This window comes from Paramisgurnus dabryanus, chromosome 23 (genome assembly GCF_030506205.2).
Source record: "Paramisgurnus dabryanus chromosome 23, PD_genome_1.1, whole genome shotgun sequence".
Classification (NCBI taxonomy): domain Eukaryota; kingdom Metazoa; phylum Chordata; class Actinopteri; order Cypriniformes; family Cobitidae; genus Paramisgurnus; species Paramisgurnus dabryanus.
The window spans coordinates 22,428,971-22,452,913 of NC_133359.1; the positions used below are offsets into that span (position 1 = coordinate 22,428,971).

Here is a 23,943-nt window from a genome sequence, read left to right on the forward strand (position 1 = left end):
GCGAGCCCGGTGTGTGCATGTGTGTTTAAGTCTCCTCCCACTCTCAGTGCGAGGGCTTTAAACGAGATAAAATGCAAAGACGTGATTGAGAACTGGATTTTAAAATGATTTTATTTAAATCCAGTGTAGACGTGTTTGACGGGAGATCATATGAGCTCGTCCTAAAGCCTAATCTCTTCCAGACACTTCTAAATGATTCTTTTGCATTTTACAACAAGTGCCATAGTATTAACTTACTTTATGCATGGACAGTGATTTTTACCATAAAGTACTGCCCAGAGGACATTGTTATGCCCACCCTTGTCTCATAATGTTTTATATTTTAGTATTTCCTATCTGCTTTTAGGGTTTACGGAGCGCAGTCAGCACTCACCAAAAGTCACACAACCTTCACTTTCCTGACAGATCAAACTCCGTCATGTGTTTAATCTGCCAGCAGTTCAAGTCACCTGTGAAAATCTAACATGATTCCACATCCATCTCGCTGTGGTGGGACCCGGTGTAGTTTATTCCTGTCAGGAGCCATCCAATAAATTCTCGTATTTCTGTCGCGCTGTGTGGTGGAGCAAAATATGAAGTGTTCAATCAAACACTAAAGTGTCAAACTTGGATCTTTATATAGCGGTCTATTGTATGAGGCTGTACATTGCATGCTTGTAGACACTTGTACGACCATTCTCATGCAGGGACCCTAGAGAGAGCAGGCTGTAGCATGTAATGGATATCCGGACATCATCTACAAAGAATTTTCTTTTGTGAACTACATCGCCTTTTATATTGGTCTTTGGACCAAGACATACAAGGATTATGGCAGCACTGAAGAATTATTCAATTTTACAGTATTTTAAGGTTTATTTTTATGAGCATAATGTCATTAAAATTAGCATAAGATAAAGGCAGTAGGAATACTTTGGTATGCAAAACCTTTTGCACACAATTTAAGTAATATAGCAGTTTCATTTGTATAATTGTCTTTTTTGCATAATTTTAATAGGGGTGCTTGATGTCACAAAATATTATGGAACAAAATCTAAATGTTACTATAAATTGGTACAATTTCTTGGGTGAAACCTGTGGCCACACACAGACAGAGAGAGAGGAGAGAGAGGGCGAGTTCCAGAGCTCCATTGTTTACGTAGTGTCACTTCTGCAGAGTGATTTATGGTTATGCTAATGTGCACGTCTGAGAAGAGAGCAGGCACTGCCCCAAAGACTCATGGGATGAATCAAGAGTGGCGTCCCTGAGTCAGACACTCAAAGCTGAGGACACATGGAAGTGAGAAAAACGAAAGACAAGGAGAAGCGGCAAGAATAGCAAGATAGAATAAATGATAAACAGAGATGTGGTAATGAGATCCGTGCCGAGAGACGGCCTTCACTTGTAACCGTGCTGAGTTATGAATTATTGGCCAGAACAGAAACATGTGCATAACAGACAACCCTTATGAAAATGAACCATTAACCATAAACCATGGTTTTGGGAAGATAAGGGAAGAGACACTGACACAAACTGTGTGTGTGTGTGTGTGTGTGTGTGTGTGTGTGTGTGTGTGTGTGTGTGTGTGTGTGTGTGTGTGTGTGTGTGTGTGTGTGTGTGTGTGTGTGTGTGTGTGTGTGTGTGTGTGTGTGTGTGTGTGTGTGTGTGTGTGTGTGTGTGTGTGTGTGTGTGTGTGTGTGTGTGTTGGAGAGAGAGAGAGAGAGATGCCCCAGGTTTGTTCTTTGGCAGGCAACAGAGACTGCATATGCATTCAATATAAACACAACAGTTTGTTTCATTACTATGAAAGTGTTAGAGCTTCTTGAACCTCCAAAACACATTTTGGATCAAACTGGGGACCAACGCTGCAAAATAACACCTTAAACCATTTCATAATGTTTGAAATCATCTCAAACCATCATATAATATCTGGCCAACTCCTAACATCCTAAACCATTTAACAGCGCCTCAAACCATATTTCACAAGTTCGCCTTCACATTCAGTTTTAATGACTATGGTAAACTGGTAAACTTTGCTTGCTGTTCTCAAAGGGAGCTCTGAACCTTCAGAGAGAGCGAACCTAAGGCTGGGGCTCAACCCCCCTGCAACAGAACTGCACAAAGGAAGAAACAGAGCAGTGAAGGAGGAGATGGGGAGAAGGAGTGATGCCGGAAGAATTGCAGCTGGATGCAGAGGCCTTGAGGCTGCCTTATATACACTTATAATGATGATTGACAGGCCTGAATATTTACGCTACTCCTTAACTTATGTTTACAACTAAATAACATCTCAAACCATATTGTAACATCTAAAACCATATAATAACATCTAAAACCTTACCATAAACCATATCATAACATCTCAAACCATATCATAACACCTCAAACCATCGCATGATGTCTCAAACCATTTTATAACATCTCAAATTATATCACAACATCATATCATAACATCTGAAATCATATCACAACATCTGAAACCTTACAATAACATTTCAAACCATATCATAACATCTCAAAACCATCTCATGATGTCTTGAACCATTTTATAACATCTCAAATTATATCACAACACCATATCATAACATCTGAAATCATATTATAACATCTGAAACCATAACATTATCATGAAACCTTACAATAACATCTCAAACCATATTGTAACATCTAAAACCATATCATAACATCTGAAACCTTACCATAAACCATATCATAACATCTCAAACCATATCATAACACCTCAAACCATCTCATGATGTCTCAAACCATTTTATAACATCTCAAATTATATCAAAACCCCATATCACAACATCTGAAATCATATCATATCATAACATCTGAAATCATATCATAATATCTGAAACCTTACAATAACATCTGAAATCATATCATAACATCTGAAACCATATAAAAATATTGGAAACCTTACAATAACATCTAAAACCATATCAGAACATCTCAAATCATATCAGAACATCTCAAATCATATCATAACATCTGAAACCATATCATAATATCTGAAACCTTACAATAACATCTCAAACCATATAATTACACCTCAAACCATCTCTTGATCTCTCGAACCATTTTATAACATCTAAAATTAAGTCACAACACCATATCATAACATCTGAAATCAAATCATTAAATCTGAAACCATATCATAAAATCTGAAACCTTACAAAAACATCTCAAATCATATCATAACATCTGAAACTCAAAGTTGGAGGTGTTATGAGGCTCAAATATATGTTTTATTGTTGTAAAAGTGTAGTAACCATGGTTTTTTGGTGTATTGATTACTATCAGCAAAACCATGGTTTTACTACACTAACCATGGTTTAACTATGGTTTTTGAAAACAATGGTTGTCAACACCATGGCTATTTTGTGGTCACCAGTAACCATGGTTTTTTGGTTTTAACTGTAGTAAAACCATGGTTAATTTTCGTAAGGGATAGCCTACTATAACTAATCTAAAAAAGAAAAAAAAAATGCTACAAAAGCTGTCATTGATATGGGAGCCTTTAATAAGGTCCTTATAACAAATGTATATTTGGTACAAATTTTGTCTCAAACCATTTCATAACATTTCAAACATATCACAACATAACACCTCAAATCATACCGTATAAGATATTTGTTTATGTGCATATAGATGTTTGTTTACTTGAGTACTATGTGTGTGTAACAATGTGTATTTGTGCAAACTTTATGTAATGCTGCCGTTTCGAGTTGAATTTCTCATCTGATTCTGTCCGCACGAGTCTTCACATGGCTCCTAAGCGCCCTCTACCGCCCAACCCTCAACCAACCGCTTTGTTTAAATTCAACAAGAATGCGAATTCCACATTCATCTTTTTTTCAGACCTTGAGACAGTAAGTCAGTTCCTCAAAGAATGTCATACCACTTTATTTCACTTTATTTGTTATTTGTATATTTATTCCTCCGTTTAGCGGATGCGTCCCGGTGTCGCAGGTGCGACTGCGCAGCAGATGGAGGCGCCACACGCGAAAGGTGGCATAGCGTGAAATAAGCACGATGACACACGAGAACACTTTTTAAATGCGCATAATCTGATGTATTGGACACCTTATCTGACCTCAGATAAGTAAACCCTTAGAAACACACTCTTTCTGGACATTAAAGGGGAGTTTTAATGTTTTTATATTGTATGTAATCATAGTAAATATATATATGGTTTTACTTGTTTTACTGCATGGTTTATCTTATCCATGATTTTTTTTTTTTTTTTGCAAAACCATGGTTATTTATTTCTGGAAACTATGGTTGCACTATAGGTACTAGATGGATTTCTGTCACAAATAATTACATTTGTTAAGCCAAATTTGTGTTGTTAATGATCCAGTTTCACAGAATAAATGCACACAGTTGACCCATAAACACAAAAATTTTATCATTTAAATACAGTATGGACAGAATAACAAGATACAAGTAGGCATAAAACAGCTTGATGATCTGTTACATAATAATGTCTTAATCTCTGCACAAGCATATGTGGCAATTTTTTAGGTAAAAATTGTCGGGCCAAATTGAGTTTTGCGCAGGCCAGCCCTCGCATTATTTCGAGAATAAAATTTTGTTATCAAATTACCATACAAATGAGTCATATTTTTACATCCCCAGCTATTGTGGAATTTGTATGCTTAAAACCTACCTCTCGGAGACAGAAATCGAGCATGAGCCCTCGTGTGGGCACGGTAACCCCCCCTCCCGGTGATTTCACGGTACAGCGGGTAAAGCGTGGGTGTGGTCGGGCCGCTCCGCCTGATTCAGTGCCATCTCTCTGCCATCTGTTAATCTCTATTTCCAGCCCTGAGATCCGGAACCGAATCAAAAGATGCCGTCTGGATGCTTTTATATGATCTTGAACTTCAGCTGGTTTTAACATATTCACTTTCATACAGGATGAAAGTACAATAATTAAATATAAACACAATAAATAATTTGTTTCATGACTTAGGACCTACGTTGTTTAGGTGAACGGATTGTTGAACAATAATTTTGCCACACCCGGTCAGCTCAAACTGATATTGCCAAGTGGTTGATGACCCAGGGACAACATTTTTCTAAATAAAACCCCAAACCTAACCCTAACCAAACCCTAAAATCAGAGGGACATGATAAGTGAAAAACAATGGTATAGAAACAGCTAATCCTGGTTGTAAGCCTCAACTTAAAACAAACTGTAAACTTATTTCTGATATCTGATTGGTTGATTGAAATGTTGTCCCAGGGTCAACATTACGTTGCCCTGAGGACATCAACCACTTGGCAAAATCAGGAGAGCCTACCAAGTCATGACTCTATGACAGTGTAGTATATATGTATACTCTAAAAAAAATAGTGCTAAATAGCACTAAAAGCTTGTAGGAACCATTTTTAGTGATAGCACCTATTAAGCACCTATGAAGAACCATCCGGGGATATAGCACCACTATAGCACTAGATATGGTATGGTATATGGTATAGCACACATACTTATATGAAAACACACTGGAAGCAGCCATTTAAATAAGTGAATAGTTAATTTTACTGTAAATACATTTCCTGTAATGCCAGAAAGTATTGCTCAGGAATTATTATTAAATCTAATATTTGTGTCTGCGTAGTTTAACGCATTTCATAATATCATGTTATCAGCTTAGCAGCATGTAATTTAGTCTCCCGTGTTTTCCGTGTGAGGAACAGCATTGGTATTATAACACGTGGGGCTTCTGCCTGTATTCCAAATTTCTCACTCTTGAGAGTTCATTTCAATTATGAAATGCCCCATTTGGTTTTGGGACAGAACCGTTATGATGACATTTTTTGGTTAGGCCTATCCTACACACCTCGGTTTTTCATGTAACAGAAACCATATGGCTATTTGTGCAATAAAAGTTTATCCAACATGGTAATTCGTTCGCATTTTACGAGATGGCTAATTCGTAATAATTCGTATGATCACACTGGTATGTTTTGCACAATTTGCTTTGGCCCCCGTGACGCTGGGATCAGGGGCAGGGTTAGGGGGTTGGTAGGGTTTTAATGTTGATTTCGTTTATGACAATTGTACGTTTTTCTATGAATTCATATGAATTTGCCAACTCCCAAATTTAAATTCTCGAATGGAAATTCTGTTGACCAATGGCGGCCGGTGACTTCTTTTTTCGAGGGCGTTTGATGCGAAGTTCGTCACAACATGTATGTAGCCCGTCATGGTTGTGGTTCCTTTTTTCAAAATACTGTATGTGTTCTGCGCTTCGAGTGATCCTGTGTGCATCACGTGTCTTGTCAAAATAAGTGCCTGCTGCAGACGCGTCTAAAGGGTTTATGATAAAAGAGACGCTCACGTTTGCCAGATATTCGCATAATTTCATGCGTAATCAGAGTTTACTGTTAAGGGCGTGTCTTGCGTGTATTTTGTGAACGTGAGCGTCTCTTTTATCATACACGGTTTTGACGCGTGTGCAGCAGGCACTTATTTTGACAAAACACGTGATGCACATGGTTCACATGACGCAACAAACACATATTTTGAAAACGCAAGCAACACACATGACACTCTGAACACTTATTTTGAATTAGCGCCCCTTGGATGAGCAGTCACGAGCCGCCACTGCTGGTGACCTTGATCTGATTCAGCTTATTGGTTTACTGTGTTTCATCATTCATGTTTCATTGTAAATGAAATGTAACAATTTGTAATGTTTTAAACTTGCGTGATACAAAATAACTGAAAATCAAAAAAGTTACATTATGACTGCTACTGTGTAAGTGTGTCAATAAAGTCCCTGTGAAGCCAAAGTTGCAATCGATTATACTTCCGTGATGTGACATATTTCCGAGTGAAACAATAGGTGCTGCGTGAAGTTGAACAAGCATATTGGCTGCATCCGAAACTGACTGGTTGCCTCGCTGTCTCATAAAGCAATAGGTGTGCTCGACTTCATGCGGCGCTGCGCAGACCGATCGGCGGCTGACTTGAAGCATTGCATGCCGGTTAGAAATTTTGTCCGACTTGAGCTGGCGTGAAGGCATGTGACTGTGTTTTGAATGACGACACAGCTATTTGTGATTGGTCGCCTGTCTAATGACAAAATTCATGTGGATCTTCAGTTCCTAATAAATTCTTAATTAACATTACGTGGACAGGGTTTAGATCATGTCTTCAATGTGGTGCCCATGGGCACCAGGTAGCCCACACAGAGTCTGTGAGGTGCCCGCCAAAGCACATTCTATTAGTCTCAATTGTAATATTTATTTATTACATATTTTTATATTATCTTGGGTAGGTTTACGTATGTTAACATTTTAAACAATACTAAAACATATCAACAAGTAAAATAAAATAAAAAACAACAAGTAAAACAAAACAGTTTTGAATAGACTATTATCAAAAAGTAGCCCTCCAGATTGTTTTATCCATTGTGTTAGCCCTTGCTCACAAAAAGGTTGGAGACCCCTAGTTTAGATTAATCCAGGACTAGGCCTTAGTTATATTAGGACATTTAAGTCGTTTTTACAAACAATCCAAAAAAACAATTCTGGTGTGCATCTTGAGACAAAACAATAGTACTAATATATGTTAAGATAAGTCAGTGCAAGGTGTCCGTGAAACCGGCCCTACAAATTCATGTTTTTATAACAGGTAAAACTCGCTAATATACCTGAATATGTTATATTGTGTCATTTAATAAAAAAAAATTAAAAAGCGAAAGACAGTTGGAGGGGGCGGAGTTAACAGATGCTCCCACACAAGTGACGTCCTCAGAGAATGATCACTACAAGGGGGCAGAAGTACATTTTTTATTTTTTTTTATTTTTTTAAATAAAGACTGTGTAAGTAAATTGTTATACCGATAAATTGTTTATAATAAACACTGCAATATTACATTAAAAATAACTTTTGATTTTATTTGAACTTTAAGCCATTTACTTAGATTATAAACATCACTTCTGTACTATTTAAATTGTTAATCCATCACAGGATACAGATTTTCAGCTTCTGAAAAGATTTACAGCATAGCTATAGTCAGTGTGCCACGATATCCATCACAAACATCTTGGATAAAAAAACTTTTCAGCAATAAATCAATGACAAATGTGTCCTACATTTATCAGTCCTGAGGAACCAGAGGATGCCTTGTGAAGAATAAGAACAACGGTTTGAATAAGTTCATATCTAAGTGATTTATGAGTTTTAAAAATGGAAACGCAAATCTGTCACTGAAGAAGTTTGGTTGTAGAAATGAGATTCTTCTCGTGACTGCCTGATGAGACTGAATGTTCTGCTGATTCTAAAACTTTGTTCTGTCACTCAAGGTGCTGATGTCACATCACCATGGCGATCAGTCACAGTCTCACTCCGTGACAGCCGCATCAGCATAATGAAGAAACTTCAGACTGACTGAGTGACTGCTGAGACAATCAGACAACGCAGTGAACAATGGGATGCTTGATAACCTTGCTTTGGACAAAACAGCATTGTAGTGTAATAAGTTAAACATTATGCAAATAATAAATAAGCGTAAATAAAACAGAGTTATTTAGATGGCACTATTGTTCATAATAAAATGAGTAAAATTAAAAACCTGAATGAATGGCAAAACTGCAACTTTAAATATATTGGATAATAATAATAATAATTATAACAACAACAACAGCAGCAGCAGCAACAACAAAAATAATGCATGTTAATACTTACTTTTTTAAGCTTTTCATTGCCAATTCTAAATGCATTCGTAAATGTTTTTGGTTCAATTGCTTGTTTAATCGATCATCTACAGTTTGTCCTTTACTGACATCTTGTGACGGTTTAATGCACTGCATATTTGAGTGACGATACGTAGCCATGGCGTCATTCTGCCCTACATTACGCTTATTAATACCTATAATTCAGATTGTGACCAATGTTTTGCTATTTCTGGGCTGTATACAACAAACCACTAAAATCTTCAGAAAGAAGGTTGTATCTTACTTACGAAATCTTCAGTCTAACAGGCGCCCGCTTCCGGACAAATCTCGCGAGATGTTAGGTTTGGGGTTATGTTTCCAGCGCTCATTCGGCGAGATTTCACGAGAGTTTGGCCGTAGTTGTATACCTTGTAGCCACAACCCCGACGCCCCCTCACGCTTACGTCACAAGGCTCCCATGATGCAACGTAAGCGAACAGATGTAAAACTGTTTTAAAAAGTTTATTACGATTATGTTAACGATTTTAGACACACCACTGTATTAATGTCAGCATTTGCGTGCATAATATTTTTTACTTAAATTCATTTGTCCAAAATGTGTCTAGACGTCATGCGTGATACCGTCATTAGAAAGTGACGCTGGTTTACGGTAATAGGGACAGTGTAATGTTTATCTTCAGCTTTGCGCAGTGGCAGTATCGTAGCTTATGAGGTTTATCCGAGGCGCGATTATTGCTAATTGAAAACTTTACCCAATACCCCGCCATGACGACTTGAAATATAGTCGGCTTTGGCAATTTTTGACGGTCTTTCATAAGACTGATATAAATGGTTAATAATAGAATTAGAATATTGACATATGAGATATATTGTACCACCATGACTTAATAGAAGTTTGTATTTGTATTCAAGTTGGTAAAGGTAGAAACGAACGAAGCTTCGAATCTATTGAACGAACTGCTTTGTAAAATATTTCAGTTTTTCCAAACGTTCGAATCATTTACACGCTGGTGTCACCTGCTGGTCAAAGTAATGTAAAAGCACCAAGATCTGTCCAAACATTTTTCATTTTTACAAAATAATAGCAAGACTCTAAAAAAGTGTAGTGATGGGAGAAACGAAGTTTTGAATCAATTGAACCAATTGCTTCGTAAATTCATTCAATTTTTCGAAGCGTTCGAAATACACGCTGGCGACACCTGCTGGTCAAAATAGTGAAAAAGCAGCAATATCTGTCCAAACATTTTACACTTTTTTTTTTTTTACAAAATAATAGCAATATTGTTTTAAAATATGTTTTAAAGAAAAAATAATTATTTAATTTAATTAAGACATAATTAAAAATGTATTCTGTTTTTTTAGTTTTATTTATGGCAAACACATCATCTTTCTTTTTAATTCTGCACATTTTTGTCATTAAATCTGTCTATAAACAAAAAGTAGACATATTGGTAGTGTTATTATTCAGAAGGATGAATGTTTTATGAACTTTTATAATAAAACTGACCCGAGTTCACCTACACTGGTCATTCGTGATCAACTCCCCCTAGTGGTAAATCGTCGGATTTTTGAAACGTTTCGAAACAGTTATGACGTAATGAAGCCTCGTTTGCTAAAATCACGTGACTTTGGCCAGTTTGAATCAAGCTCCGAACCAATGATTCGAAACAAAAGATTCGTAAATGTTTCGAAGCCTCATAAAGCGTGCTTCGAAATCGCCCATCACTACTAGAAACGAACCAAGCATCGAATCAATTAGACATTTATTCGCAAACTGATTCAGTTTATCCGAACGTTCGAATCACCTACACGCTGGTGCCACCTGCTGGTCAAAATAGTGTAAAAGCAACAAGATCTGTCCAAACATTTTACACTTTAACAAAATAAAAGCAATATGGTTTTAAAGAATAAATTATGTATCATAATTAAGACATAATATAAAGTGTATTCTGTTTTTTTATGTTTATGTAGGGCAAACATATCATTAATGTTTATGATTATAAAGTGGAAACATATAATTAAAAACTTACTATAATTAATAATACTATAATTAATATAATACTATAATTTTGTCTAATGTTAGTTTACAGACAGATTTATTGACAAACATGTGCATAATTAAAATGGGACTTTTAATTATGCACATGTTTGTCAATAAATCTGTCTGTAAACAAACAGTAGACAAAATTATAGTATTCTATTAATTATAGTATTATTAGTCAGAATGAATTTTTTATGAACTTTATGAATTGTTTGCTAAAAACACCTAATTTCAGCATTTAATAAAGCAGTTTTAAATCAGAAGTTGAAATTGTTAATGCACAATGAACTAAGGTGAACAAGCAGTAAATAATTGACTAACATTAACACATTTAACGTTAATCATCCTAAACAGTTTTTGCATTTGTAATCTGCATTTATGCATATGGCTTACAGTGAATTCAAGCTACATGTGACCAGTATGTGTTAAAACCCATGACCTGCTGTTAAGTGTTAACCAAGTGCTCTACCAAATAAGACCAGTAAACCAGTCTAGTCCAATCTAATGTTTTTGTGAATGTGAAGCTACTGAATCATATGTAAGAGTCCTGCACTGTAAAAAATATTTGCTGCCTTAATTTTTTGTTGTTGAATAAACTCAGATTTACAAGTAATTTCAACTTACTATAAAACATCTTGACTACAGATGAGTTCTTATACAGTCAACTTCATTTTATAAGTTGTAGCAACTCATCTCTTGCCAAGATGAATAATAGTAAGTGGACATGACTTGTAAATCTGAGTTGATTCAATAAAAACATTTAAGGCAGGAAAGATTTTTACAACGTGTGTGTCTTGTTACATCACATCCGTCGGTTTGAATGCCCTTTGGTGATGCACATGGGCACTCAAACCGACGGATATAACCGTGTCACGGGAGGGGTTGAACGTGTGTCCTAACTGCCTCTGATCTTACAAACCTGACACCCACTAAAGCAAATGTCTCCCTCAAAGAAATGCATAGTTAAAACAGAACAATAAATACAAATAAATAGGATTTGTTGAGGGGATATAGTCAGAAAAAGTAAAAACGAGAGGCATATTTTAAGCATTTTGTTTGATTAAGACTCTAAATGCAAATGGACATGCAAACCTTTGATGCAAATATTGAAATGTATAGAGAACACACGTTCTCAAAATTTTCTTAAAGATGTTGGTTTGTGCAACAAATAAACTATTGGTTTATTCTATAGCAGTAGTTACCAAACAGTTCATTTTCAATCTATCGTGGGACCCATTTAACCTATTTTAAAATGGAAATATGAGAAAAATGCACATTTTACAGTAGTGTACAGTAGTTTTATTGTCACCAACCAAATATTCACAAACATTTTATTTATTATTTATTCTGAACACCATCCCAGCATCTATGGTTATATTTATGGTGAGAACTGGTTAATCCCTACACTAATTTATCCATACACAAGTTTATCCATACACAGGTTGGTGGAGGGGCAGTTTGGCTAGTTAACCTAATTTGCAAGTTTTTGACCTGGGGGAAACCAGAGTAAACCCCGTCACACTGACTACATGCAAACTCCACACAGAAAAACCACCTGACCCAGCTGGAGCTCAAACTGGGGACCTTGCTGTGAGGCAACAGTGCCACTAACCACTGAGCCACTGTGCTGTCCCACAAATTATTTAAATGATGTATGCTTCTTCACAAAGTAACAAAGCTTATTTTAATGTCAGAGAGATATTTTTCACAAGATCAAAGAACAATGATCACTTTATAGGGTTGCCATCTGACATTGTGTGCACTCAAAAACAGGTAAAATTATGACACCAATTTCATTGCATAGATTTATCTGACCTTAAATGGTAACTTAATAAAATTATTTTGTTGAATTTTACCTGAAAATAATGAATGTGTGTCGAACATAACATGCTTGTGAAACTCCGTCTGGAGTTGCGTAATGTAATTATGAGACTTATAGACAGCAGGACGGTGGCCATGGAAGTCGGAATCCGCTAAGGAGTGTGTAACAACTCACCTGCCGAATCATTAGGCTCAAAGCAGTCATGAAAAAAAAAAATACAAGTGCATCCTCTATTTTAGTGTGGACTTATGACAGACACATTTCACAGAATGCATTTTCACTATGGAGGAATTGCGCGAGAGCGAAGCAATCAGAGACTTGTTTCTGCGTGGATAAAGATAGCAGTGATCAGGGCCGGATTGGGGCCACTTTTCAGCCCAGGAGTTTCAGGCTCAAGACCGGCCGGCTTTATCCATGGTGGAATTCCAAATTGGCACTTTTTCCAAATTGGATAAATGAAGCAACAGTTCAACTATTGTTTAGTTTTTATTAATACAATGGTTCAACAAATAATGTAAAGGTTAATTAATAATTAAATAATAATTCACTTAATCACTACAAAAAATTAAATAATAATATAAAGTAATTTTACTCCATACACAGATCAAGCTTGAGTTTTGTCATCAGTATTAAACTGCATAATATTTGCAAAGTCTACGAATCACCATGTATTGGGTGATACACAAAAGGCCAATATTTTGATTAAATTTTATATTTTGCTTGTGAATAGGTTGACAACGGTATTAGCCAAATAAGTACGTTGATAAGCAGTGGCCTACCTGAGAAAAATTTTGGACCGAACCAACCATATGGGAGAGGAGGGAAGAACTACAACCCATGCAGAGGCTGCACCCTGCGGTGTCAGAATGCGGAACGTGTGTGTTATTTAAGAGAAGATAACGTGACGACAGTGATTAACAATTAGCAACGCTGGCAAACTTCCAGTGATCCAATCAGTTTTCAATGGATGAAATCTAATTTTTTCTCATTTCATTCATATTTCACTATAGGGAAAAGAAGACAATTGCTATTTCTTTTTCACGGTGAATTTAATGATACAGTTATATCTGAGTGTGAGGACCTTAAAGACAAAAAGGTTGATCAACTGCCGTAATAAAACCATTTTTGGTTCCCCAAAGAACCTTTCAGCCTCCAGTTCTTAAAATAACAATTTCTTATATATTTTATTTATAAAGCACACAAATTACAGCACAATGCTGCCCAAGGTGCTGTACAAAAATAACTAAATAGCTATTTTGTAGTACATTCAACAATCATTTATACAAAAGAGAAACCATATAAAAATGCAAATAAATAAATAAAATAATAAAAATTACTGTTAAGATGGAAATTGTAATACAGAGCTATCAGTGACTTTAAAGAGCACCTATTGTCCGATTCACGATTTTACTTTGGTGTGCATTAGTACAGTACCTGTTAACGATATGCAAAAGGTACATACAAAGTAAACGCTGACGCGAGTTATCATCTCTAACCCAAATCCCTTTTTGGACTACAACAAACACACAGACTGTAGGCAACAGTTTACTTCCTGGGATTGGTGTAGATGACAAGACCGACATTATCATAATTCCTCCCGCTTGGACTCACAGCTTGTAAGTTAACTACTGTTAGTGTCACACGTCGGGGCTGGCTGCTGCTATACTAAAGCCACGCCCCTTTTAACTTCCACCTCGAGGAGGTCCCCAAAGCCAACCCAATGACCAGACAACACAAGTGCACGTAAGTATAAAAACATAAACTTTATTTAAATTAATTAAAATAGATATGGGAGATGGGGAGGGGGAAGGGAATTAAAACTATACTCTGCGCTCTGCCCTCCAGGTGGGCCGTGTTCTTGAGTTCCCGTGGCGCCCTCCTCTTCCTCCTGGAGGCAGAATAAAACAAGATAAGTGTTGGGCTTGTGATGCTTCCTTCGTTACGTACCCTTTTTCACTTCACACCGTGTTTCTTCAGTACGTGATATTGGGGGTAGTTGTAGCGAGCGTTCTTTTGTCTCACATCTGTGTCTCTTCTCTCCCTTTCTGCAGACTGTCGCTGGAACACAGAAGATCGGTTAATTTTACTACGATGGACTCCCTCTCACCTTTTTTCGGCCGGGAACGACGTGCGGTAAGTGCAGTACAGGTAAGGTTTTACTCGTTCCTTTCTCTACTTTCTTTCTCCACAGGCTGTTGACTCTCCCTCTTTCTCTCTCTACAGGCTGCGGGCTGGGACACAAAGATACGGTTATTCAAACTGCTGGTTGGCTCTCACCTCTCCACTTGGGACAACGTACAGTAAGTACGGTACAGACAGGATTTTCCTCGTGTTCTTTCTCTTTCTCTCTCCACAGGCTGCGGGCTGGGACACAAAGATATGGTTATTCAAACGCTGGTTGGCTCTCACCTCTCCACTTGGGACAACGTACAGTAAGTACGGTACAGACAGGGTTTCCTCGTGTTCTTTTTTTCTTTCTCTCTCCACAGGCTGCGGGCTGGGACACAAAGATACGGTTATTCAAACGCTGGTTGGCTCTCACCTCTCCACTTGGGACAACGTACAGTAAGTACGGTACAGACAGGGTTTCCTCGTGTTCTTTCTCTTTCTCTCTCCACAGGCTGCAGGCTGGGACACAAAAATACGGTTATTCAAACTGCTGGTTGGCTCTCACCTCTCCACTTGGGACAACGTACAGTAAGTACGGTATAGACGAGGTTTTCCTCGTACACTTCCTTCGTTCTATTCCACACAGCAACACTCTTGGTCAGATAGCAGTCAAATTTCACAGATGTTACATTTGGATTGAAAATGTGGTGGACTTACGGTGACCGGACTCTCTCGATTCACCAGACGATTTGAGACTGTTTGTGATGAAGCGTCGGGGACAAACCCTCTCGACGGTTGATGCGGTTGCAGAGGGGAAAATGCCACGCTGTCTCACCGAGCCGAGCGCTGCCCTCTCCTCTCCACTTACTAGACGGTAAAACACCGGACAGGGGCGCCCCTTTGAAGAGGCCTCGGGACAGACGGGATCTACTCCACCTCACGCTGCAACAGTAGGCGTTATATAGATGAATGTTACAAGCAGCATTAATTCTTGGTCGTACTCACACAGCCTCCAGCGGTCCAACTCTTCACCACCACTCTTCAGAATAACCCAGATACAAAGAAACGACTGCTACAAACACCACAGAAATACTATACATCCAGAGCGTGCTCACAGCATATGCCCGGTAATAACAACTGACACCGGCAGCCTCTTCGTTCTCCCACGGCGAGGTTTGCGGAGGCGGGGTTTTTTCTGACAATACACACACACAGCAGTACACAGCACCATGTCAAAGTGAATATTTCCACAACAACAGAGACTCACCCACCGCACTCAAAGTGAACACTTAGGACGCCCGTCTTCCTCCACTTCGCCGGAGTCCGTTTGGCGATGTTTAGCACGACCCAGTCCGCATTTACGTCGTTGTGATAGCCCCAGTTTATCCTTCTTCGGCTCGCCCACCACACTGTATAGGGGTAGGGCCGTCCTCCTTTTCTTGGAGTTGTTTGCTACGAAACAGGTTAGTGTAAAGTGTGTCTTCAAACTCAATGTTTCATACTCACAATCGCTGTAAGTTCTCTTCTAATGTTCTCCTCTTTGTTCCACACAGGCGATCAACTCCAGCCACACAGAACGAGGCGTTTCTTCCCCCAACAGGGTTGCACAGCGGATTCACTTTGTCACAATATCTTCAATATTGCAAACACTCACGCTAACTCCGCTTCTCCTTTGGTTTCGTTTCTGTTCCCAGTAGCCTCCGATCGTCTTTCAACCACTAAGGTTTACTACGTCCCACACAGCCACGCCAGCTTCAGCCCGAGAGAAAAACAGCCCAACAACAAGTGCACCAAACGAGCCCAACAACTGCACACAAAACTGAACACAAACTGTAGTTTTGGATGATCCTTTATACTGCCCTGCTCAGCGTGTACTCCAATCATCAGCCGCTCCTGTTAACTAGACGCACCTGCATTCAATTCGCTGATTTTCCCTCTCGCGGCGCTACCGGAAGTTCCGGTGTTCGTCTTTTCCGGTCCGGGCGGAAACACTTCCGGGCGGAACCAAACTCTTCAAATTTTGGTTCCGCCCCTGAAAAGATCCCCACCGTGTGACATTAGCATTGCATTGTGCACAAATCTTTCAAACATGGTACACTGTAAAATGTAATAGCTAACTTTACTTAAAAATAAATAGTGATCATAACTAGTTGCTCCATAATTTGTTGACTTTACTAGCTTACAATAAGTTGACACAGCATTTTGGTGAGGAGAGTAATTAAACTTATCATACTCAAGTAACCTTTACTTGAGAAGTATGAGTGTCTCCACACACTCCCAACACTTGGTGGCAGTAATGCACCATGCTGGATGCCAACCGCCAATACAAATCAACGAAGAAGAGATTGCACATGCGCAGTTCCTCCTGAGACGTTGGATTTGAACCATCACGCGGCAAAAGAACGTTTGTCTGGATTTGGTTTGAAGGTAAGAGCATGCAAAATGTTAATTTGGAGAGGCCATGTATGTAATACTTCAGTCTGTTTGTAGGTTAAATGTATTTCTACAATTTAGTAAAGTCAGGACTATGTTCTGTTAATGTTCTGAGTTGAGTTTTGTTTGTGAGGTAAGGTTTAAGCTAAAGCTAGCTAACCACCTTGTCATTGTCCCACCTTGTAAATCTCAAATTTCTTAAACTGTAAATATGAATTCATATCGCCAAATGCAATGTGCTTGTTAACTGTTGCGTGCATCGGCTATAACTGGCGATGGCACAGTAAAACTTTAACTTATCTGCTAGCTCAGCTGTTAAGCAGGAGGTCTGGATCAGAATATTCATATATTCATTCGATTTTTAATTTTGAGATTCGAATATTTTTTTCTGTTTTTAACATTAGCATTAATGCAGAGACTGCCAAGCAGGAAGTGCACTTCACGCTCCCGCTCAAGGTTTGTAACTTACTGTTAATGTACTCCGATATTAAAGGTGGGATATATTTTTCTATTGAAAGGGCATTTGGTATTTTTGTGATTTTAAAATAATAAAGGTTATTTATTTAACATTTTGGCCCAAGCAGAAAATTAAGGGCACCTCAACTCAGCCTGCAATTATTTAAAATTTTCCCAAAATAACTGCATTACTGAAAAATACTAGATACTAAACCTATGCAGTTGCTGCACATGTCATTATGCACAATTAATGAAACTTTCTGAATAGAAAGTTATGATATGAACCAAATAACCATACAACCCCCTTGACTAATTCTAAGCATAAAATACATACATATACAATTTGTTATATTCAGATAGCCTGTTGTAATGGAATGAGTAGCAGGGCAATATACATACATGTATCCTTTATGCCTTACAAAGAAAGCGTTCATTAGAGCTGATTGGATGCACAAGTTGCAGTAATATATTCATTTTCGAGGTTTGTGTAATACTAGTTTTCTGGCCAGTGTGACCTAGTGATTTGTTATTAAAACGCATCCAAAATGACTTCATTAAATGCTCATTTGTCTGTTTCTTTAGGTTCTGTCAGAGTTCTTTCGCTTAACCAGCAAAAACCTCAAAATCGAGTTTTTCAAAGAACTGGACAAATACACTCCTCGCTGTCTTGACATTTTCAAGTCCAAGGGTGGATGTACCGGCCAGATACTTAAGATGTATTTGCATCATCAAATCGCACTGGGGGTAAGTTTCTCATGCACATTAATGATTTAATGGTGTCAACAAAATAGTGTAACCACATTGTATTTTCAGAGCTGTTAATTGATGGTCCTTGACCATTTATGGGTGCTATGTATGAAATTATCTTTCAGAATACAGATGTTACTGCTAAGTGAAAAGCAGTCCTCCGTGGCCTTCCCATCCTCCTTGGAGATGAGAACAAAGACTTCTTCAAGACATACTTTGTAAGTAGTTTCAGGTGCTAATTTACAGTGGCCGAGTAGGCTTGTCGCGATAGTCGGTGTAACAGTGATTACCAGGGTACCAGTGCCTTAACTAACTATATCCCTCTATCATCTGTGTGCGTGCACGTAAGCGCTGGAGCGTGCTGCGACACTTCGATAGCATTTAGCTTAGCCCCATTCATTCAATGGTACCAATCAGAGATAAAGTTAGAAGTGACCAAACACATCAACGTTTTTCCTATTTAAGATGAGTAGTTATATGAGCAAGTTTGGTGGTACAAAATAAAACGTAGCGCTTTTCTAAGCGGATTTAAAAGAGGAACTATATTTTATGGCGTAATAGCACTTTTGTGAGTACTTCGACTCGCCTGAAAAGTCCGCTCCACTTCTCCCTCTCATAATGGGAGAGGGAGGGTGTTACTGCGCCGAGTCGAAGTACTCCCAAAAGTGCTATTCTGCCATACAATATAGTTCCTCTTTTAAATCCGCTTAGAAAAGCTCTACGTTTTATTTTGTACCACCAAACTTGCTCGTATAACTACTCGTCTTAAATAGGAAAAACGTTGATGTGTTTGGTCACTTCTAACTTTATCTCTGATTGGTACCATTGAATGAATGGGGCTAAGCTAAATGCTATCGAAGTGTCGCAGCGCGCTCCAGCGCTTACGTGCACGCACACAGATGATAGAGGGATGTATCAACTCTTCTTAGTCAAGGTAATAACATAGTTTAATATTGAAAATGAGTAGACTATTCCTTTAAGACAGCCTACGCAAGCGCTGCATTTAAACAGTTGCATCTAATTCAAATTAAAAAAGTAAGCCCCTCCCACCCTGTGAAACCGGTATCATCGGGGTTGTCACGCACCGATTAACCGGTGGGAAAATTCTGTCACCGCAGCAACCCTATGGCCGAGAGGGGTCACAACACATGCATTGCAAATGCCACAGCACCTCCAGATTTGGAAACAACAGTGTCATAAAAGTGGCCTATTATTTCCATATATGCCATATGCAATTTCGACATGCAATGCAAACTGCACAGTAGTGGAGTAGAGCTGGGCCATAAATTGACTGCAATACTCATGCGTATCTTATCAGTAAAGCTGGTTTCATGATTAGTAATAAGTCGCCATCACCTGCTTTCAAATGCAGCAGCATTTACTACACAGAGCCGTATTTTACTGAGAAGCTAGGCAAAATCGTGTTCGTAATCGTGAAATTTCACCTCTTATAATGCATGAGATTTTGCCGAGCTTCTCTGTGAAATACGGCTCTGTGTAGTAAATGCTGCTCCACCTGAAAGCAGGTGATGGTGATTTACTATTAATCACGGAGCCAGCTTTACTGATGAAATGCGCATGAGAATCGCAGTCGATTTCTCGCCCAGCCCTACTGCTCAGTACAATGTGTAATGCATAGGTTATGCTTATTGGAAATTTAAGTTAAAAGGACCTCTGGCTAGTTTAACAAATTAGCCTTTTTGGGTTAGCCCTAACGGTTTGCCCCACAAACGTGATAGAAGAACACTCCAATGTTTTCGTTGTAGCGATATTTTAAGACATGTTTACCCATAATGCATTCTGGACTGATGTAGATGGCTCCAAGCGCTGCTACAAACACAAGGCAAATAAACAATAACGTTATCAAGATAAGCTATTACCTCAGTTAGCGAGCGAAATATACCTTCCTCCGTGTTTACGGCATGTTGAGGCTCAAATTGGAAAGGCTTGAATGGCAGACATTTCGCTCGCTAATTGAGGTAATCGCTTTACTTGATAATGTTATAGTTTATTTGCCTTTTGTTTGTAGCGGCGCTTGGACCGGTCTACGTCACGGTCCATAATGCATTATGGGTCAAACAAACAATGGTGACTTACTAGTAAAAAGGTTGTCTTAAAATATCTCGCTACAACAAAAACATTGGAGGTGTTGTTCTATCACGTTTTTGGAACAAATGGTAGGGCTACCTCAATAAGGCTAAAGTGTCAAACTAGCCGGAGGGTACATTTCATAAGCTTCCATTAGGGTAGGATGTTTTGTTAGCAGCAAGCATAAAAGAATCCGTCATATGACCCACTCCCCCACCATCCTCGCATACTCTTCTCACCTTTTTTTTAACCCTTGACCAGTTTGCATGCTTGTTTAATGGTACACATCTTCAGGTGTTAATGAGAGGGTTCTACTAATCTCACAAATGACCAGTGTAAGAGTGAAATGATTATGTACAAAAATGTCAACTGTCCTCTGGGACAACAGCAAAGCCTTGTTAGAATTGTAGGTATTTTTTCTTCTCATATGTTGTTTCCCTGTTGAATATGGCTTATCCATTTTACAGAACTGTCAATAGAGTGCAAGGTTTGTGTTATCACATTGTAGAATAGCTAACTGTTGTCATCACCTCTTCAGATGTAAATATGAGCAGATGTGAGATACCCTCAATTGGTCCTGATCAGGACTACCTATCAACCTTCTTTCTAAAGTGGCTGCTTTGTGTTTTCTACCTAAATGCAAGGTTGTATATCAATGTGGAATTGTGTAATAATATCTCATGTAATTGTGTTTTTAGGACTGTGATGAACCGGAACTGGCCAACACCTCCATTGAGATCCTAACAGTAATCCCTGAAGGTACCCCACCTCAAGGAACACACCAACATTTTGGGTTTTTAGCTTATTCACTGTATTCCCCAGAGTTAGATAAGTCCATACATACCATTTTCATCTCTGTGTGTCCTGTAACTTTGTCTGACGCACCCACCGCTAGCTTAGCTTAGCACAAAGATTGTAAGTAAATGGCTTCAGCTAGCATACTGCTCCCTATAAGTGACAAAATAACGCAAACATTTTCCTATTTATATGTTGTGATTTGTATAGTCACAGCGTGTACAAATAACAAGGTCATATGAGACACAGCCATCTTCTAACAGTATACATACAGGGAACTATAGAAGCACTGCTACTTGGGTGGAGTGATTTGCTTGCAGCACCAGAGAAGCCCCCTGGTGAGGAGAGAGTTGTGCTAATCACTCCGCCCAAGTATCAGTGCTTCATCTGAGAATATAGTTTCCTGTATGTATACTGTTAAAAGATGTCTGTCTCATATGACCTTGTTATTTGTACACACTGTGACTATACAAATCGCAACATAAAAATAGGAAAATGTTTGCGTTAATTTGTCACTTATTTGGAGCAGTATAGCTGGAGCCATTTACTTCCAGTCTTTTTGCTAAGCCAAGCTAGCGATGGGTACGTCAGACAGAGTTACAGGACGCACAGAGATGAAAAAGGTATGTATGGACTTATCTAACTCTGGGGGATACGGTGAATAAGGTAAAAACCCAAAATGTCTGCGTGTTCCTTTAAGGCCCAAAATTCAATCACTCAAAAATCTACTGTGCAGTGAGTAGTGAAGTTTTTTGTTTTACACACACACACACACACACACACACACACGCACGCACACACACACACACACACACACACACACACACACACACACACACACACACACACTTACATTTATGGTGTATCTACATTATTGGTGGAAATATATATTTTTTTTGTCATTTGGTCTTGGTTTTGTGTAATGGTGAATGTGTGATTTGTTGGGTTTTTATGTCTTTTTTCAAAATTCAAATTCTCTCTTATTGGATGTGCAGTTCACTGTATTGTTCTGTTTCAATCAAATAAAGTGTTTCATTGATTCATTCAAACTGTTGTCTCTCTTTGTTTCAACAACTTAAAACTTTTGAGTAAAGTTTACTTGAATATTTTAAGGCAATCGGTTTCCTAAGATTTCCTTAGTATTGCGAACACTTAGCCTTGTAAGGATAACTTGCCTTAATGAGTACTGCTAACTGAACATAACTCAGTTGTCTGAACTGACATTTCCTTAGTGACGGGAGCTAATGATTTTTAAGTTCACTTTACTACCATGACATGAGTTGTCTGGACTAAAAATTTTTTTGTCATCATAACTAATGATTTTGCGTTAACTGTACTCAAGTGTACTACCATGATATGAGTTGTCCTTACACATTTCTTCTCAGCTACAACAACTTAAAAATTGATTGTCAACTTTACTTTAAAAATTTGAGGCAATCGGTTTCCTAAGTTTTTTTAAGTAAAGTCAACAAATTACATTTTACAGTGTAAGGAGCGTCACATTCCCAGCTGACATCAGGTATTCAGGCAATCACAATGTACAGAATAACTGGCCAATCAGGGACACAGAGCTTTTCAAATAAGTGCATTTCAGGAAAAGAGTAAAATCTGGAGCTAATATGTGTAAAATAATGTGTTTTTAAACCATAAACCACGCAAACGCATGGTATTATACCAATAGCATTGTTTTTTTTTAGCAATAAAATAGGTGCTCTTTAACGTGTTCAATACTTTTTCCTGTGTTATTCAACTTTATTACACATAACTTTATTTATGGACTTTAATGTTGTGAATTCTTTATATTTGTGGATTTCTTAAGTAAATACTGATGTCTGGTGAAAATTTCATGTGAATAACCTCATTGGAAATATATGTACTAAAAAAAATTTCCCCCACTGTAAATGTCCTAATATAACTAAAATCATGGATTTCTCTTAACCTTGTATAGGAAACAACCCCTATGAGTTTTTGTTCATAAGCCTTGCTTTTGTAAGATAAAAGCTTATTTATAAAGGATCTGTTGAAACTCATCCTGGCCCCGGCTTGTGCACACTAGACAAGTTTGAGGTTGCTTAAATATTAATTCCGTAAAGACGCTTTAGGCTTCCAGACAAACTGAAACTTGAATTCATAACATTGTTTTGTTTTTTTATACAGTCTTGCTCTAGTTATATGTACATGTATTAAATTAGATTAAATTTATTCAAGGTTTTGAAAAAAAATTATTTGATCCCACTAAAGGATGTTTCTCAATAATGTGTTCTTGTTTTGTGGACTTATGAAATGTCATTAGTGCCGCCAAGAGTTGAAAAATCAAATATGCGATTAGTTATCATAAAGGTGCTCCCTGTTTATATTTCAAACTAAATTCCATTACGTTGCTTATGAAGGCTGTCCAAATGTGTTTCCTGGAGGTACCTTCATGCCGCTGAAGTCATTGCCTCATGAAGCAGCGAGGAAACAAGTCAGTTGCCTAAGCTTTCGGATGTAGCCAATGTTTAAACTTTGGGTGAAAGGCTCAGCTCGTCAATTTCACTTTACACCCAACTGTACAATCACAGTGGAGGAGAGGCGGGACAAATATCACAACAACCAACCTGCGCATTGTTTAACGACTGGCAAAGCAAAAGTATCATAGCAACCAAAGCACTTAGCGGAAAAAGGCTGGCAAGCGCCTACAGTCGGCGTCCACCTGGCTTTTTCCCGTTTAAACACTTTGGTGTACAAGCCGAACTATGTCGTTAAAGAATTAGCACACAGAGATGATTAAAAAGA

The 23,943-nt window shown here is 38.2% G+C and overlaps 1 long non-coding RNA gene and 1 other non-coding gene across 2 annotated transcripts; both read left to right on the plus strand.

The window, feature by feature from the left end:
* Window positions 1-9,355: 9,355 nt before the first annotated feature.
* Window positions 9,356-9,496, plus strand: LOC135781956 (U4 spliceosomal RNA). Its single transcript, XR_010545360.1, has one exon. It is a non-coding gene; the product is annotated as a U4 spliceosomal RNA (small nuclear RNA).
* Window positions 9,497-17,010: 7,514 nt separating this feature from the next.
* LOC135781754 (uncharacterized) lies at window positions 17,011-18,246 on the plus strand. The gene is made up of 3 exons (XR_012335888.1): window positions 17,011-17,076; window positions 17,487-17,538; window positions 18,121-18,246. It is a non-coding gene; the product is annotated as an uncharacterized lncRNA (long non-coding RNA).
* The last annotated feature ends 5,697 nt before the right edge of the window (window positions 18,247-23,943 follow it).